The sequence below is a fragment of the Alligator mississippiensis genome, chromosome 5 (genome assembly GCF_030867095.1).
Source record: "Alligator mississippiensis isolate rAllMis1 chromosome 5, rAllMis1, whole genome shotgun sequence".
Lineage (NCBI taxonomy): Eukaryota > Metazoa > Chordata > Crocodylia > Alligatoridae > Alligator > Alligator mississippiensis.
The window spans coordinates 109,128,807-109,145,983 of NC_081828.1; positions in this window are offsets into that span (position 1 = coordinate 109,128,807).

Sequence of the window (17,177 nt, forward strand, 5' to 3'; positions counted from 1 at the left end):
CTCACTCCTAGGAGCTTCTGGGGCCCAGGCAATTGGTACCTGGAGACACTACCCCTTGTGCCAGCTGGACTGCTGAAGCAGCCCTGAGAGTTCCCTGCACCCTCTACTGACTGCAGCAGTCTGACAGTGGGGGCTGCTACCTGGCTGTGACCTGCTGTGCTCCTGCCAGACCTGGCCCTCTGGGCCAGCTGCCAATTGGCTGTGGCTGTGCGGTTGGCCTTTGTGTGGTACTACTGCCATGTGTGGCCCTGCCCAGCCATCTGGACAACTATCACCCAGAAGATGTTCCCAGTGTGGTGGCCTGCTTTGAACTGTCAAAGCATGTCCTCCTGGCACCAACTGGTCAGGAAGTCAGCCACAGCCAGCTGGTCCAAGGTGCCAGCCCCACCACAGAGGCTATAGCCCCCTCCCCCACAGGGGCTAAATGGCCCCCATAGTGGCTACCAGCACCCCAGCAGGCCCCATGTGCCCCACCCCTGCTTGCTCCCCCAGTCCCTCAGTTTGCTGCCCTGCCTGGGCCCATCCCCTGCCAGTTCCTGCAGCCCCCTGACGACTGCCCCACCCAGCCCCACCTCCCCTGCTCCACCAGACCCCACAATGGCTGTTCCAGCTGGCACCATCACCCACTTGTACCCCCAGTCCCCCATGGCTGCCCCCTCCAACCCCAGCCTCTGGCACTTAAAAAAAAGGCTTCATGGCTTGGGATGCAGAAAGGGGATGGTGCCTGCCTGGGAAAGGATTCAGGGCAGGCAGGGGGTGGGGCCAGGTGGGGAAACCATCAAGGGGGCTGGGGGTGGGGCTGGGTGAGGCAGGAATCGGGGGCTTGAGGGGAAGGTGGGGGAAGGAGCTGGGATGGGAAGGGATCAGGGTCAGGCAGGGGTGGGGCCAGGATCTGGGGGGCTGTGGGGGGTGGGGCCAGGTGGGGCAGATATCTGGGGGGCTGGGGGAGTGGGTGGGGACAACAGGGGTCCCCCCCCATGGTCCCCTCCTCCAGCCCCCCCAACTCCCTACTTACCTGCAGTGGAGCCTGGGTCCAGCTCCCTGAGGCTGACACGCTGCCTACCCTGCATGGGCGTCTCTGTGGAGGACCAGATCATCTCCATGGAGGGCCCAGCCTTTGGTTGCCTCACGGCATGGTCCATGATCATGCCATGCCCCACTTTTTTTCCTTCTCTTTTTTTTGATCCCTGGATATGCAGGGGTCTAACTTTGCCCTCGCACTGCAAACTTGCAGTGGGGGAAACCTTTTCCCATTCCTGCACATGCCTCTTGCAGCATCTCAAAGGGGTTTCATATGCTGCAAGAAGCATGTGCGGGCTCATCTGGATGTGTCCGTTAGGTGTATTTGCATTACTTGAAAGAATAAGGGCCAAAATTCAAATAGACTTCCCCTGTATTATCATATATTATTTGTTTTAATTTTGTTTAAGCTGGTAGCATGCACAATCTTATTGCATGATTTTGCCAATGGCCTGTACTCTTTAACATCTTTATGACCTAGATGAGGGAGCGGGAAGCGCAGTGATTAAGTTTGTGGATGACACCAAGCTGTGGGGAAATACTGGAATATCTGAAGGCAGGGCAAGTATCCAGGATGACCTTGACAGCCTGGTCCTATGGGCAGAATGTATTCAGATGAAGTTCAACAGGGGTAAGTGCCAGGTCCTTCATCTGGGTCTGTAAAAACTTCACCAAAATTATATGATAAAGGTTATAGCCACCACCCACATATCTAAACCAGTGGGTGGTGCCCACTGGCTGGCACTGCATCTGAAAGGAACCTGGCGGTGACAGTCAATCAAAGGATGAATATGAGTCAGCAGTGTGATGAAGCCACCAACAGGGCAAATAGAACTCTGGCCTGTATTAGCCAATGTGTTGCCAGTAGATCCTGAGAGGTGTTCCTCCCTCTCTATTCACCATTGGTGAGGCCACAGCTGGAGTACTGTGTCCAGTTCTGGGCACCACATTTCAAAAAGGGTTCAGTTAAGCTCTAAAGGGTACAGAGAAGGACCATTTGCATGATCGGGGCCTGGGAGATAGGCCCTATGAGAAGAGACTCTGGGAACTAGGCTTGTTCAGTCTGAGTAAGAGAAGATTGAGAGGTGACTTGATAGCCACCTACAAGTATGTTACAGGTGAACATCAAGATCTAGGAGAGGAGCTCTTCAGAAAGGCACCCTTCAGGAGAATGAGGTCCAATGGGCACAAGCTAGTTGAGGAAAAATTTAGGCTAGACATAAGGAAAAACTTATTTTCCATAAGAGTAACTAGAATCTGAAACACACTCCCAGTAGAGGTGGTGCAGTCACCATCCCTGGAGGTGTTCAAGAGGAGATGGACAAGCACCTTGTGGACTTCATTTGAACCCAATTACCTCCTGCCTATGGCAGGGGACCAGACTCGATGTTACAGGCCTCTTCCAGTTCTTCTATAACCATATGAATCTATGATTCTATAACCATAAAGTATTTAACTGTACTTTTATACTATATATAATTTTATTGTCAGTTTTTTCTGTATTTTTTTTAAGCTGTAAATAAATTACTACTACTACACTATGAAAGAAGTAAATACGACTTGGGATGCAAATTAAGACAAAGGTGTCATTTTGATAACATCCTTTCTGTATTTCTTTTTCTTAATACCTGAAGATATGAAATTTCTGTTTGGTATTATTCAGAATCATCCAATATTAACACCATTTTGGGGCTGCAGTTTATTTCCACCCACAAGTGTATTTTGGATAAATACAGTCCTTATATAAGTACAGCATTAAGAGTAATGCATACCACTTAATGGTGATTCTCAGGGCCTTGTTACATATCAATTTTAGATGGCTTCTGGAGCTCTTAACTCCTGGATTGTCCACATATTTGTCAATCAGTGGTGGGTGCTACATGACTTGTGCCCTTTCTGACATGTCTTTTCTTCTGCTATAACAGGTAAGGGGTTACCATCACCCTTACCCTTCCCTGTTGGTAAAAAACCTCTCCTGCCATGACTTTGATGTTAAGTATTCTGGTTCTTATTTATTACAGGGTTATGTACACTTTCCCCAATGAGAGGAAGTTTACCATGAAACAGGGCAAAAAAGATTTTTACTGATGTGAAAAATACCCTAAGGAAAAAAATGGGGCTCCACCATCCCCTGCATTCCAACCTCATGCCACATGACACACAGGATTCCTTTCAGAGTGTTAATGTAAAAATGAAACAGTCCAAAAAACACTAAGCAAACAAAATAAAGTCATGTTTTAACTGTTGCCTATGGCTCTTCTTATGTTTAAATTTATATTTCTATTTTTTCCAGCATCCCAATCATCACCACTGGGCTGCCACTCCTTCTGGCTACCCTCTGGTGTGTCTCTTACCCAATTGTGGTGTGTCTCTTACCCAACCGCTAGCCTCAATTGTAACCCACAGGATCCCTCCTTCATCCCTGTGCTCCCTGGGACTCTTCCACAACCTGCTTCCCAACTGTTCTTCTCCCTCCTCCTCTCCAGGGTGTGTCCACTTCCTCTTCTCCCTCCTGGGCTCTGGCATTTGTTGTTTTCTCCTGACCATGCCTCCTGGGCATTCCCTCCCTCACCATTCTTCCTGGTGTCTCTCCCCAACTCAGTGCTGCTCCAGCTCGGGGATGCTGGCTTTATCCCCAGCTAAGGGCTCTTCTCACATCACTCCTCGGCTCAAGGCTTCTCTCAGCTGAGTTCTTTAGCTTAGGGCTGCTCTCAGCCAAGCTCTGCTGGCTCCTCTGGAGTTGGCATTCACTCCAGGACAGCCCCCTCCTCTCTCCTGTCATCTCCCGGAAAGCTGGGAGGAGGCTGGTTTCCCTGTAGGGAAAACAGTTTCTTGCTGTGTCTCTCTTTCACAGTATTAAACACATTAAACAAGTCTTAAACACTCTTTAGGCTACTTAAAGTTATGCCACTCCAGCCTAGGTTTATTTCTGATCTGTGTTATTCAGCTTGTGTTGCACTAATGTGTAACCACTCTAGGCTAAACATTAGTGTGAACACCCCACACACATCCATCCCTTGCTGGCCTGGATCAGGCTCACTGCTTTTCTTATCAGGTTGTCACCCTCCACCCCCACCACCCACCATCTGTGATTAGCCCACTACCCCCCCAGACCAGGCCTACTGTTCCTGCCCCCCAGCACTCCAGATCCCGGCTGACTCCCTATCATGTCCTCCTGCTTACTTTCAGCTGCCAGAACTGTCCTGGGGAAAGCAGGCAGGGAAGGGAAACCCCACTGTCCAGCTCCCACTGCTGTCTTCCCTACTCCCTGGGTTGGGTTCAGCTCAGAAAAGAGCAACAGCCCAGTGTCAGCAGTGGCAGTGATGAGGGCAAGCAGGTGGAATCCCTTTCCCTGCTTGCCTCTCTATGGGAACTGTGCCAACAGCTGAAAATAAACTTTGAAGGATGAGGGGAGCCCCAGGGGCAGAAGGGGCCAGGGAGAAGCAGGGAGAGCCCTAAAGGGCTGCGAAGAAGCCACCAGCCTGGATCAGCCTGCTCCCCCCCACCTCACACCTCAGGATCGGGCCCACCATCCCCAACTTTCCACAGTACCCCAGATCTCCGCTTATCCCAGTCCCTGGTACTGACTTATCTTGTGCTGTCTCAGGAGAGCAGACAGGGAAGGGGAACCTGCTCTTCTGGCCACCGCTGCTGCTGTCTAGTCTGGGAAGGCAGCCACATCTAAGCTGGGGGGTGTGGGTGAGCCATGAGGGCTGAGTGGGGGCAGGGTGGAGACCTGGGGGCAGGGGAATCAGGAGGAGCCTCAGGGCTGGGCAGCGGGAAAGCCCAGAATGGGAGAGGAAGGAGACAATTCTTATCTTTCAGTCATCTAGGCCTTTGCTGGCTTGACCATGCAACCACTGCAAACTGGAGCTAACAATAACACTGATCAACATTTGAGCAGCTCAAAAGTGGCACATGTAACAAGGCCCTCACTTCAGTCACTGGTCCTCTACTACTGTTTCTAGTCTTTCAAAAATGTCACAGTGTAGCATGGAATTAATTTTGCATACAGCTTCTCAAAGGCCATAGTATGTTATCTGTAGGTTATTACCTTTAGGGGTGGGAAGAGGGGTGGGGAGGAAATTAAACAAGGACGATCTAAAACAGCCAAAAGCCTTTTATAGCTCATCTGTAAACTGGACAACAGCCAAAGGGCTTGAGTTCATTCCCTTGTTAGGTCATTTACTGTGCTGCTTTCTCATCCCCAAGAAAGCAAGTATTTGAGAGTTCTGAGTACTGACATTTTCTAATTATGCTACTGTATAGCGTTACATGAAGTTATGAGGTATAATGAAGGCCTACGGGAGACTATTAACACAGTTTTTAGAAGCTAGCAAATATTTTTTTTAATATTTATTTTAGTCACAAGCCCCATATGCAGAAGTAGCAATTAAAAGAGATGTAAATGAACAAGGAACATCCTGTAAAACAAAATATCATTGTGCAATGATGGGCAGAAAGCATAGTTCAATGCTCAGTTTCTTTCCCCTTAAATTAGAATAGTATCTATCTAAAACAGCAGTTCCCAACCTCGGGTCATGACCCACATGAGGGTCACAGAGGCAATGCCAGCAGTGCTGCACACAAAGGACATGCTGCATGCTGGGAGCTCCCCCGCCTCTGCCTCTGGACCACTGCCGCACTCTGCTCCCAGCAGCGGGTTGCAGCAAAAAAAACTTGGGATCTAAAAGCAGACACATTTTCCCCCATTCCCCTCCCCCCAACTGTAAATAAAGAATTGTCCTGATTAAAAGTAGAAACCATACTTTCAGGATGACAGAAATTTGTTAAATGTATCATTTCTAGTAATTTAAATTGCCTAGTAAAGACCAATGTAAATATATCACAAACTGGCATAAATTTTTCGTTGTCCAAATATTTATGTTAACATACAGACTGAACAGTGAAAATGATGCCTCCCCTCCCCACCAAAAAGAAAAAAAGAGAGTGCAGAGAAAATCACCCATAGCATCAATGCCATTTTCTATCAGCTTTCCCCAGCCAGCTTCTTATAGTAAATAATTTCTGCTACAAAAATACAAATCCAAACATCCCATATGTCCCCAACAGGCACAAGACCTCAAAGATTTTACTGGTTGTGTGTGCTAATAGTAAGAGCATAGAACAAGACGTACAGAAGCTCACCTTCCCAGTTCCATCTCTGAAAAAGACTGTGAGCATTTGGGAAAATCATTTCCTCTCTGACTCAGTTTTTATTTTTATGTTTTTGTTTTGGGGGGGGGGGGGGTTGCATCAATGAAATAAAGGAAAGAATTATCGAATGACCACATTTATTTCTCTACTCACAGTCTGTTAGGCAAAACGTATAGTTTCTTTGCATTTCTTATGAATAATTTCTTACTGCATTAATTTTGCATCAGTAAATTTTTCCATTGTCAGTATATAAAGGCAAACAACAGTAGCAAATTTTCCTAACAAATTTAGATCACATGGTATCATGTTAACATTCACACAATCTGGGAGTGATTTTTCCAATTAACTATACACATTTATGCATTTGTAATTTGATTTTTCTCAATATGCATATTTCCATTTTGTATACCTTTTCAAAAAGCTTGCTAACTGTAGTCTTCATCAAAAGTGAATGTGACAGGGGATATGTAACAAATTTGAACCAGACACCATATTTAAATACTAGTAATAACCTAATTTATGTTTCTTCATTTTATTGCAGTGTTCACCAGCTTTACTAATGGTATTTAGCTTTTTCACCAGTGCATTGTATAGATTAGCTAGTTCATGTTTGTATAGGGTCTAGAAACTTCTTGCTATATAAATGCTATCTCAACATCATTAACAGCATACTCTGGGTTTACAATTAACTTTTTGATATTTAACAGACATTAACAGACAGATATTGAAACTGAAAAACATTACTGAAATTATGTTTTGGGGGTTGTTTTTGTTTGTAGTGAATGTGAAGAATAATTCATTTTGAAAATTGTGATACCATTTCAAATACAAAATTTTATTTCTAGGAATGGTTCTAGGACAATCCTCAAGCCAGCATACAGCCAATCAAGGAAAGTGATTTTTTTTTAGGTGGACCAGGGGGCAGGGAGTAGCAATAAGACTTCCACCAGTTCAAGAACTACTTGTATAGCACATGTTGGTCAAACAAAATGTGTGAGGCAGAGAGTTTGTGGTCACTGCAGATGTAGGCCTTGACCAGTCTGCTGTAGAATCTGAAATGCAGAAAATAATACAGTGATAGCTTGTGTTGTCTTCCTGAGTGACATGTTATTCAAAATATACCATTCCCTCTGGGTCATGCTGGCTGAAAGTCAGTGTATCCACAGAAAATAAGAATTTCCTTCACTTCCTACAAAATCCAGTTGTGTTATTTCAAAGCAACATGCTGTGTTATAAAAGCATTTCTAGGTTTATGTCTCTGCTTCATGCACGCAGACTTTGTGAATAGGAGGAAGGGGAACTTGCCTGAAATATCCACAAAAATCAAGAGCAACATTTTAAAATTACCTCTTCGACCTCAAAAATAGGATTGTGTTTTCTACCTTTTGAGAATCAATATCCTAAACTTTCTGCTTTGAATTTTAAAATGTCCATTTAAGACACCAAGAAAGATCATATCTAAACCAGTTGGAGATGCAAAAACACAAAAGATATTGTAATGGGGTAATCCCTAGAAGCTGACCTCTGCCATATGACATATGTTTTATATACTTTATAAAAAGGGACTGAGAACATATAGAACAAGTAAGTAACAGAGTATACTGGAGTTCTTACTTATATTATATATGGCTACTAGTAAAATAATTTCTGCCTATTTCTGTTAAAATAAAATATAACTATTTTATTTGAAAAGTGACAATGTGTGATGAAAGTGGGAATGAGTGAATTTCAACAGAATGTAAAATGTTTAACTAATATTAATAATCTACAAATATATTTGAATGATTTTTTACAATGTAGTGATCTAAGCCTTATTTGTATAGTCTTTGAAGTTTTCATTTAGCTGTGCCTTAAAGATAGAAGGAAGGCAAGAAACTTCCCTGTCTTTTATGAGAAGTTCACATAATAAGCCACAAACTAAACTGAAAAGGTTATTTCATTATCCACCTACCCAGTGGTCTAACTAGAAGGCAATGGGTCTAGGCGCTGACTTGGGCAAGGACTGCTCCTGGAAGCTGTGTGATTGTGAGCATGCTGCCAGCATGGCAGCAAACAGAAGTCATAACTTCCCCAGTGCCCCAGGCACCCAGCCACATTGCTACACTGCTTTAATATAACTTTAACTTTAATATAAACAGACCTGTTCAATGTATTAGTTCACCTTTAAAGACCCATCATCAAACTTCTGCTTCATAACATTTATTGTGTTTGTATTCACCTAGAATGAGGAGGAGAGAAATCAGATGGAGACTGCATTACAGTAGACAGCTTTGTTAAAATATGAGAAAGGCTGACAGTGATAAGTTGACCAAATTTAGCGAATATCTTCATCTAAATCATATACTGAATTTTAAGTGAAACTTTTCTAACCTGAACAATTGTCACAAATCACCCTAGTGCCTCACAGGCAATGGATACGTAAATCAGTAACTAAGCACACAAAAAGACACACACTTTGGGATTATTGAGTGTGTATAGATGAAATGGGTGCCCTGAATTGAAGTGGTGGGTTTTAAAAAACAATGCTCCAATTTAGGGCTGATTAAACCCCCCTGTCACACACACACCCTGCTGACTTATCTCCCTCTCCAGAGAGGAGGGGAGGGGAGGGTGAGCAGTCAGCAAGCAGAGCAGTCTCTGGGTTGCAGGGGGGGCTGGTACTTCCCTTTGTGCCAGCTACACCCCCCGCCCCCCCCCCCCCCCCAGGCAGCAGCTGCCCTCAGGCACCTGGCTTGGGCAGTCCCAGGGGGCACCGCAGCCATGGAGGGAAGCACCAGGGCCCTGGGTAGCTCAGGCAGGCAGGCTTCAGGGGAGGGGGAAAAAAGATCAGGCTTGCCACTTTTCTTGGGTAGAGCTGTTTCCTGGGCTGCTGTCAGGTTGTCTGAAGGGCTTTCTGCAGAGCCCCTGAGCTGCACGGAGCCCGGTTCTTCACTTCATGGCTGTAGTGACCCAGACTTCTTCATCCAATGACTCACTGTCTCTAAACTTTATTATTGCCAGTACTTTATGAAAATCACATTTTCCAAGACAGGACATGACACCAGATAATGAAAAGAAACTTGCAACATTATTTGGATTAAACAGACATAATTATGCCACTGTATAATGACAGTTCTTGAATTACAAGTTTCAGATGCCCAAGTTACTAGTTGGCTAACCAGGATTCTTGAAGGCATCTACAATAGGTCATACACAGGTTGGGTATGCCTCAAAGCCTCCTCTTCCATCTCATTTATTACCATAGTTTCTCTGTCACTGTGACCTATAGACATTGTCAAACCAGGCCTCTCTTGGTGCTATCTGGTATCATGTAAACCAGTACAGCCTGTTCCATGATTGAATTGTCAGCAGCTAAATTGTCACCCGCACCAGAGATAGCCAGGGTGAGGAAGGTGTATGGACACCCAGCAGGACTGAAAACAAGGCCTGTCACAGGGCAGATGAATTCCCTGTGAGCTAATGGCCATCTGTACCTGGAGAGGAGATGGGCACCGCCAGGTCATTCTGCCCAAAGAATCACCAGTGATACAAACCAACTCAACTAAAGGAGGGCTGGGGTTCCCCAGTGGTTGCAGTGGCCTCAAGGCTGACTTGATTTGACTTGTGATCTACAGAAAACTAATGCCATTTCTTTTCTCATTTAATATTTTGGTTACACATCAGACATTTTAATGAATGAGATGCATGCAGGAGCCCCAACACTATTACTGATTGTTTTCTTTGTGTAAAGGGCTGCAATAACTGTTGTGGGTAGGATGCCATGTTGTTACATGCATGATTTCTCTCTTTCGTAAGTGGAAAAAGAAATGTGTATGTGACCAAGACCAAGCATGCACACACCTTCAATATACAGAAGGACTAATAATTTTTGTTTCTATTGTAGTTATTGCTCTTGTAGTTTTGTCCTTTCCTGAACTGTCATTGAATAAGGAAAAGGGGGGAAAAAAATCAAGAGGTTTTGGGTCAGCGTCCTTGACTGTGTAGCTACAATTAGTTTTTCATTCTAAAACTGAGTGAAAGCAAACTGTGTATTGATTGGGAGCAGAGTATAAGGACATGCTGTACTGTATACACTTTCATCCTTGAGATGTTACAGCTCACAGCTTTTCTGGGCAATTGCCTGAATATGCTGTTTCCAGCGGAAAGGATACATTAATAGAGAATCTCCTATATGGAGATAAGATAAACTTTCTAAACATGCCACATTATTGTCTTAAATCAAGGATTGCGTGGGTAGTTGACGTATACAAATAATTCCTATTTTTCTTCCAAATTTTAATGACCTCTTATTTTCAATAAATCTGAATTGGTCAGAGGAGATTCACTTTTTCTACTAAATATTAACACAGGTTTTTATATTGAACAGAAAAGTGATTTGGAAAGAATAGAAATGCATATTTTATATAGAATCATAAAAATAGGCCTCCATTGGACCTCAAGAGGCCATGTGCTCTAACCTCCTTCTCAGGGCAAGATCATGCTGTGTAAAATATGTAGGCAAATATTTGCCTAAAAACTGACAATCAGGAGATTCCACAACTACTCTACCTAATCTGTTCCTGCATTTAATCACACCTTTATTTAGAAATTCTTCCTAAAATCTAACTTAAATTTCCCTTCTTGTAATTTAAGGCCACTACATCTTGTTCTCTTTCCTGTGGACAAAAAGAACAACTAATTGCCACATTTTCCAAAACCCTCTTCATTCCCTTCTTCTCTTCTCCAGATTAAACAATCTCAACTTTTTTCAACCTCTCATCATATGTCATGTTTTATACATCTCTAATATTTTTTGTTGTTTTTCCTCTGACTCTTCAATTAGTCCATGTCTTTCATGAAGTATGTTGCCTAAAGCTGGACATTAGCTTCCAGGCGAGACTTCATAGGCACCAAAAAGGGCTGAGGAATCACTTTCTGTAACCTGCTTGATATTCCTCTTAAAACAACTAACTGTGAAACAAGGTGTTCTTTTAAAAGAGTGTTATCCTACTTATGTCAGTGTCACGGCGGGGTCCTCACGGAGGGCCGTGATCTCCTTGAGGCCCTCTCACCGCACTACTCCGGCCCGAGGGCACCCTCCATTCTCGCCCACCACATCTTGATGGAATATATGTAATAGGGAGGCTGCCTTGTGTTACCTCGGGCCTGTCAGCTCCTGGACCCCTCGTGGGTCTCCCCGTATAATGGGCGCTATCCAAGCGCCCTAGCCTTATGGGCTATGCGTGGCTCCTACCTCCCCTGATACCACGCCCCAAGCCTCGCAGATGTAAAGGACGTTGTTCGGTCTATACGCCCGCTTCCCGGGCCTCCTCTCTAATGTGGCCCACCCTGGGCTCCCTCTCTTGTGCCCTGCCGGTGTGGTTCCGCTCAGGGACTCTCTAGCGGGCCCGCCGGTCCTATGGGCCACCGGATGGATACCCTCCCTGACTCTGGCTCCCCGCGCTGCTACTCCCTGTCTTCTCAGGGGCAACCGCAGCGCGCTGCCTTGGTCTGAGGGGGATTGCTGCACTAGCCTGCGGCCGGGCTCGCTATGCCCGTGTGCCCACACTGGGCTACTCAATAAAATACAATGGCGTTCCCCCCTCTCTGGGGCTCGCCGCGCCCACACTGGGCTACTCAGTATGGCCCCGCTCTCTAGGGCTGCTCAGTATGGCGCTCCCCCCTTCTCTGGGGCTCGCCGTGCCCACACTGGGCTACTCAGTAACACTGCCCCTTTCCTGGGGCCGGGGGCTATGTTCCCCCCACATGCAATCCGGGGTCTCGGTCCCCGTCCGCAACCTATGGGTTGCGCCCGCGACCCACTGGCCGCACTCCTCGCCGCCAGCTGCTCGGGCAGTGGCATGCGAGCTGCGCCTTCGGGGTCTATGTTCCCCCACACGCAATCCGGGGTCTAGGTCCCCGTCTGCAACCTACGGGTTGCGCCCGCGACCCACTGGCCGCGCTCCTCGCCGCCAGTTGCTCATACACTGGCGAGCGAGCTGCGCCTTCCCTGGTGCTAGGGCACCCCACACTCTCTGGGGTCCCTGTGATTGAGGCCTCCTCCAACCCCTACAGCCTCGCCCAAGCCTCCGGGTGTAATAATACAAACACAAAGCAAAACCACAAGCCCCTAGGCTGTAACACAAATGCAAGCCGCCTGGCCATAACTCATCATCATAGCTCAAGCCTCCAGGGCTATCATGAGCTGTACTTGCCACATCCTCACTCTCAGAGCTCCTGCCTCCCAGGCTGCTGGCAGAGAACTGCCAGCCTGGCCTCAGGCCAGAACTTTATAAGGGCCAGGCCCTGCCCCCTACAGGCAGTTGGCTCCGCTTGGTTGCTCCGGCAACCCGCAGCTGCGCTCATTACCTGAGCCAGCCTCAGCTGGGCTCGTCATGTCAGGCCAGGGCACGCTCACTTGCTCCCTGGCAGTTTCTCCACTCTAGGAGCAGGGGCACCGAGGTGCCCTGCGACAGTCAGATAATGTTTCCAATTTAACAAAGTCATTTTGAATAATACTTCGGTCCTCTAAAACTCCTGCAAACTCATCTAACTTGGTGTCATTTGCAAATTTGCTAAGTGCATATTCGATTCCATCTTCCAAGTTAGAAATGAAGATAGAAACAGAACCAGTGCCAGAGCAGATGCTTGGGGAACCCCACTTGATAATGCCTTACAATTTGACATGAAGCTATAAAAACTATTTTTTAGGCAAAATGGTCCAATTCAGTAAGCAACCAGCTCATAGTAGTTTCAACTAGGGCTTGGTAAACTATACCCCAGACTGTATCCAGCCTGTGAAGAGGTTGGATCTGGCACAGGAAGGTCCAGTCTGGCCCAGAGTGAACTAGCATGGGGATCAAGTGGCAAGCAGCTGTGTTGAGCCACCCATCCCCTCCTCAGCACTCTCCTCCATAAGCCTTTGTGTTGTTCTCTCCTGCCTGCACTTATTCTCACTATATGGGAGCCATATATCTACAAAGAGGGTAAACCTGGGAAGTTTGAGCTCTCTTGAGGGGCAAAGACTTGTGAACTTAATCTGGAGGAACAAAATACTGTCCCTAAACATTATCTAATCTGGCCCTAGACTTTAGTTCTGTATCTGACAAAAAGAGAAACAATATGGTGAAATTCAGTATTCATCGAATGATCATTTCACCTCACACTTCATTGGCAGCTTACAAAAAGAAAAAAAAATCAGAAAATTTAGAAATTAAGATTTAAAAAGTAATGATATGCTGGAATATTGTATATGCTATGCTTTTGGTGGTACATCATTTTTGAAAAATTATATTTAATAACCTATTCAGATACAGAAAATGCAATCGCAAAGGGACATATTCTTCCCTAAGTAATTTCAATGGAGCTGCATAAGAGAGGAATCTGTATGTGGTGAATATGATAGTTAATATAATCAAAACAGATAAGACCACAGGAAATGAAAAGTTAATTCTATCCATATGACATGCACCTTTAAATCTTGTGCTATTTGGGACTTTCATACATATGCAAAATTCTGTTTCCATAGCACAGTGAAAGAAATTAGGCTCAGGAGGGACATGTTCTTACAGAAACTATCTTCCAAAAAGATAAGGGTAAATGGAGCTGAATGGGGGTCATTACTTGAGCCTGAGGGTTTAAATTTATACTAGTCTCTACCGATAGGAATGATAACTAACCAACTGTCTAAACTCATGCCTCACATTACCACTATACTACTATAAGTAGAGAGCACAGTATCTCATAGATTCAAATCCACAATTATTGTCACATCCTTGGTTATGATTAAACTGTGGAAAATGCAAATCAGAGATTCCTGTGCAAAGACAGCTTAATATTCACCTCTACAGCATCCTGATTTTAGCCCCATTCTCTACCTGGCCATTCCCTTATGCCACATGGAATATTCTAACGGCTACTACAATAACAGCAGGAAGTCTTGAAGGAGTTAATAAGCAATGCACAGAAATATCCCGGCTGTACTTCTGTTTTACCATTACTTCAATTAAAAGGTAGCGTGGCATTTAAGAAGTCTACCACAACTCTAAGGAGTTGCAGATGTCATTACACTCATGGTTTAAGGCTAATATGTCAACAACACAACATACAGGAGGCACACAGTACTAAGCGGATTTATATATAAACACACCATATTTACTCAAATCTAAGATGACTCTGAAATTAAGATGACTCCCCACTAATTAGATTCTAAACATGGAATATTTATAAATGTGCTATACTTTTCTATGTATAGAATCTAATTATTGAGGGTCAGCTTTAATTCATCCCACTTATTGGTGCAGAGAGAGGAGTAAAGCAGCTTGCCCCCTGCTTATGCCTGCCCCACCAAAGCCTCACCTCCCTTTCCCCCTCTGCCTTTGCTCCTCCTCTTGTTCTTCCCCCAGCCTATTTGCCCCATTACCCTCTCCCCTCTAGCCTCATAGATTCATAGATTCATACATGCTAGGGTTGGTAGGGACCTCAACAGATCATCGAGTCTGACCCCCTGCCTGGGCAGGAAAGTGTGCTGGGGTCAGATGACCCCAGCTAGATGCCTATCCAGCCTTCCTTTAAAGGCCCCCAAGGTAGGGGAGAGCACCACGTACCTTGGAAGCCCATTCCAAATTTTGGCCACCGCCACTGTGAAGAAGTTTTTCCTGATGTCTAACTTAAATCTGCTCTCTGTCAGTTTCTGACCATTGTTCCTTGTTACCCCAAGAGGTGCCCTGGTGAACAGAGCATCTATAATTCCTTGATGTACCCCCCTAGTGAATTTGTAGGTGGCCACAACATCACCTCTCAGCCTTTTCTTGCAGAGACTGAAGAGGTCCAGGTCCATTAGTCTCTACTCTTAGGGCTTGGCCTGTAAACCCTTAACCATATGAGTGGCTCTCCTTTGGACCCTCTCAAGATTATCCTCCATTGATCCCTCCCCCTCCTTCTCCTCCATTCCTCCCTCCTCCCCCCACCCTTTACCCTTTGTTCATGTGGCAGGCTCTGTCCCTATTCTAGCCTGGGGCACTGAGCATAGTGCCAACCCCTCCCCCATAACAGAGATGGATGCTGCATTATGCTGCTATGGGACTGGGTTGGGGCCTTGCTCATTGCCCCCAAGCTTCAGCATGTATGAAACCTGGTGTTGAGCAAATGTAAGGAAAAGAGGGATGGGCAGGTAGGGTAGCAGGGGCTGCACGAGATGGGGAGATATGTGGGGGTGCAGAGGTATTGGCCAGAACTACAGCAGCTGCCTGCACAGCACATTGCCCCCCAACCCTCATACACAATTCTAAGGTGAGGGGATTTTTTCCCCCATGTGAAATGAGGTAAAAAAATACCCTTCATCTTAGAATCAGGCAAATATGGTATTTAACAGAAGCTAACATGATTGTAAAATAAATATAAAGTAATCATTTTAAATTTCAACTATAAACTCATATTAAATGACTTTTCATAACTAGGTTTATTGAAAATATAAAAAAGATACTGCTAAATTAAGATTGCCCAACACTAATTATAATCCTTATTTAGAGTGTGTGCAATAGTTCAAAACAACCTGTTGAAGTTCAACTGGTTGATGGCTTACCCTCCTTTTAGTATTGCAGGCTGTCTGCAATGCTAAAAGCACCCAATCCCAAAGCACACATCTCAGCATGGTTTGCAGACTCTTCTGTTTTCCTGGCTACAGATGATAGAGGCCCAAGGAGCACATCAAGGCCTACTGGCTAATGCCTCAAGGGATGCGCCCCCTCCCCCCCACAATACTCTCTCCATCCCTCAGCTGTCAGGGGAAGCCTGGAGTGGGAGGCAGTCAAGGGGTTCTTGTGGGGGGGAAAGAGGTGTTGGGGGCTCCAAGAACATAGGAAGGGTGGATCTGTGGGAATGGGGGGGGGGGGAAGAGTCTCCAGGAACAGAGGGAGTGGGATTGGGGAGGGATGGGTCATGCCCATGTGAGATGGGTGGGGGGTGATAACTGGGCCAGGATCCCCACGGTTTGGGGGCAAGAGGAGACAAGGTTGCCAGACCCTACCTCCCCATGTCCCCAAACTGCAGAGATCACACACAAGTAGGACCTGTCACCACCCCCCACATGTTGTTCCATGTAGATTCTGTGGGGTGGACAAGAGGAGATAGGGGGAATCGTTTGGTTAGGTAGCTATACAGGTGGAGGTAGGGGGATCAATGGTCTCTGGGGACCACAGGGGCAGTTGTGAGCCATGTCCAAGGTTAGGAGGCAAGGATTAAGGGAGCTGAGGGATAGCAGGGCTAGAGTCCAGGTAGGGACAGGCAGGTTAAAGGGACACAAGGATAGTGGGGGCAGAGACAAGCCAGGGTCTGGGTTGGGGGCTGTAAAGGGCCTCAGGGTCAACAAGGTCAGGGATGGGCCAGGGTCTAGGTGGGGATGGGCCAGGGGGTAAATTTGGGGTTGGGATGGGGGCAAGTGCAGCCCCAGCACTTCGTGGGGTTCGACATCTCCACAGCCTCTGAACTAGGAAGAGGGACTGGACTTTCCAGTCCCTGAGCTGTCAAGGGGAGGGGATGTCACTCAGGGTGCAGCAGTGGAGTATGGCCTGAGTCATAGAGTATTTCCTGGAGGGGAAGAAGCAGAGTAGGGAACTCTGGGATACTGTGGTTGTGTGTAATTGGAGTTGTATGCAAGCGTTCACTCAGATGCTTGAACTGCAATTTGTTGGCACTTCAGCCTTGTCTGATATAGTGGAGATTTCCACCACACTGGCCATTTTTTTAATGGTTGAAATTTTGTGAATGCTTGCATATAGTGCATTTTAGTTGATGGAACTGTGATGTCAGTGGTAGATGTATATAATGTAATGTTTTAAGCACCCATAGAGACAGATGTTTGAAAGATAGCTAAGGTAGTTAAGGTTGACTCAGAGAAATCCCCTGAGTCTCTAAATAAGGAAAACTCCAAATAAGGAAACAGCAAAATAAGAGTATGTCTTTAACTGTAAAATAAACATATATCTAATTTATGCTGTAAAGAAAATGCTTATCTCTGACTT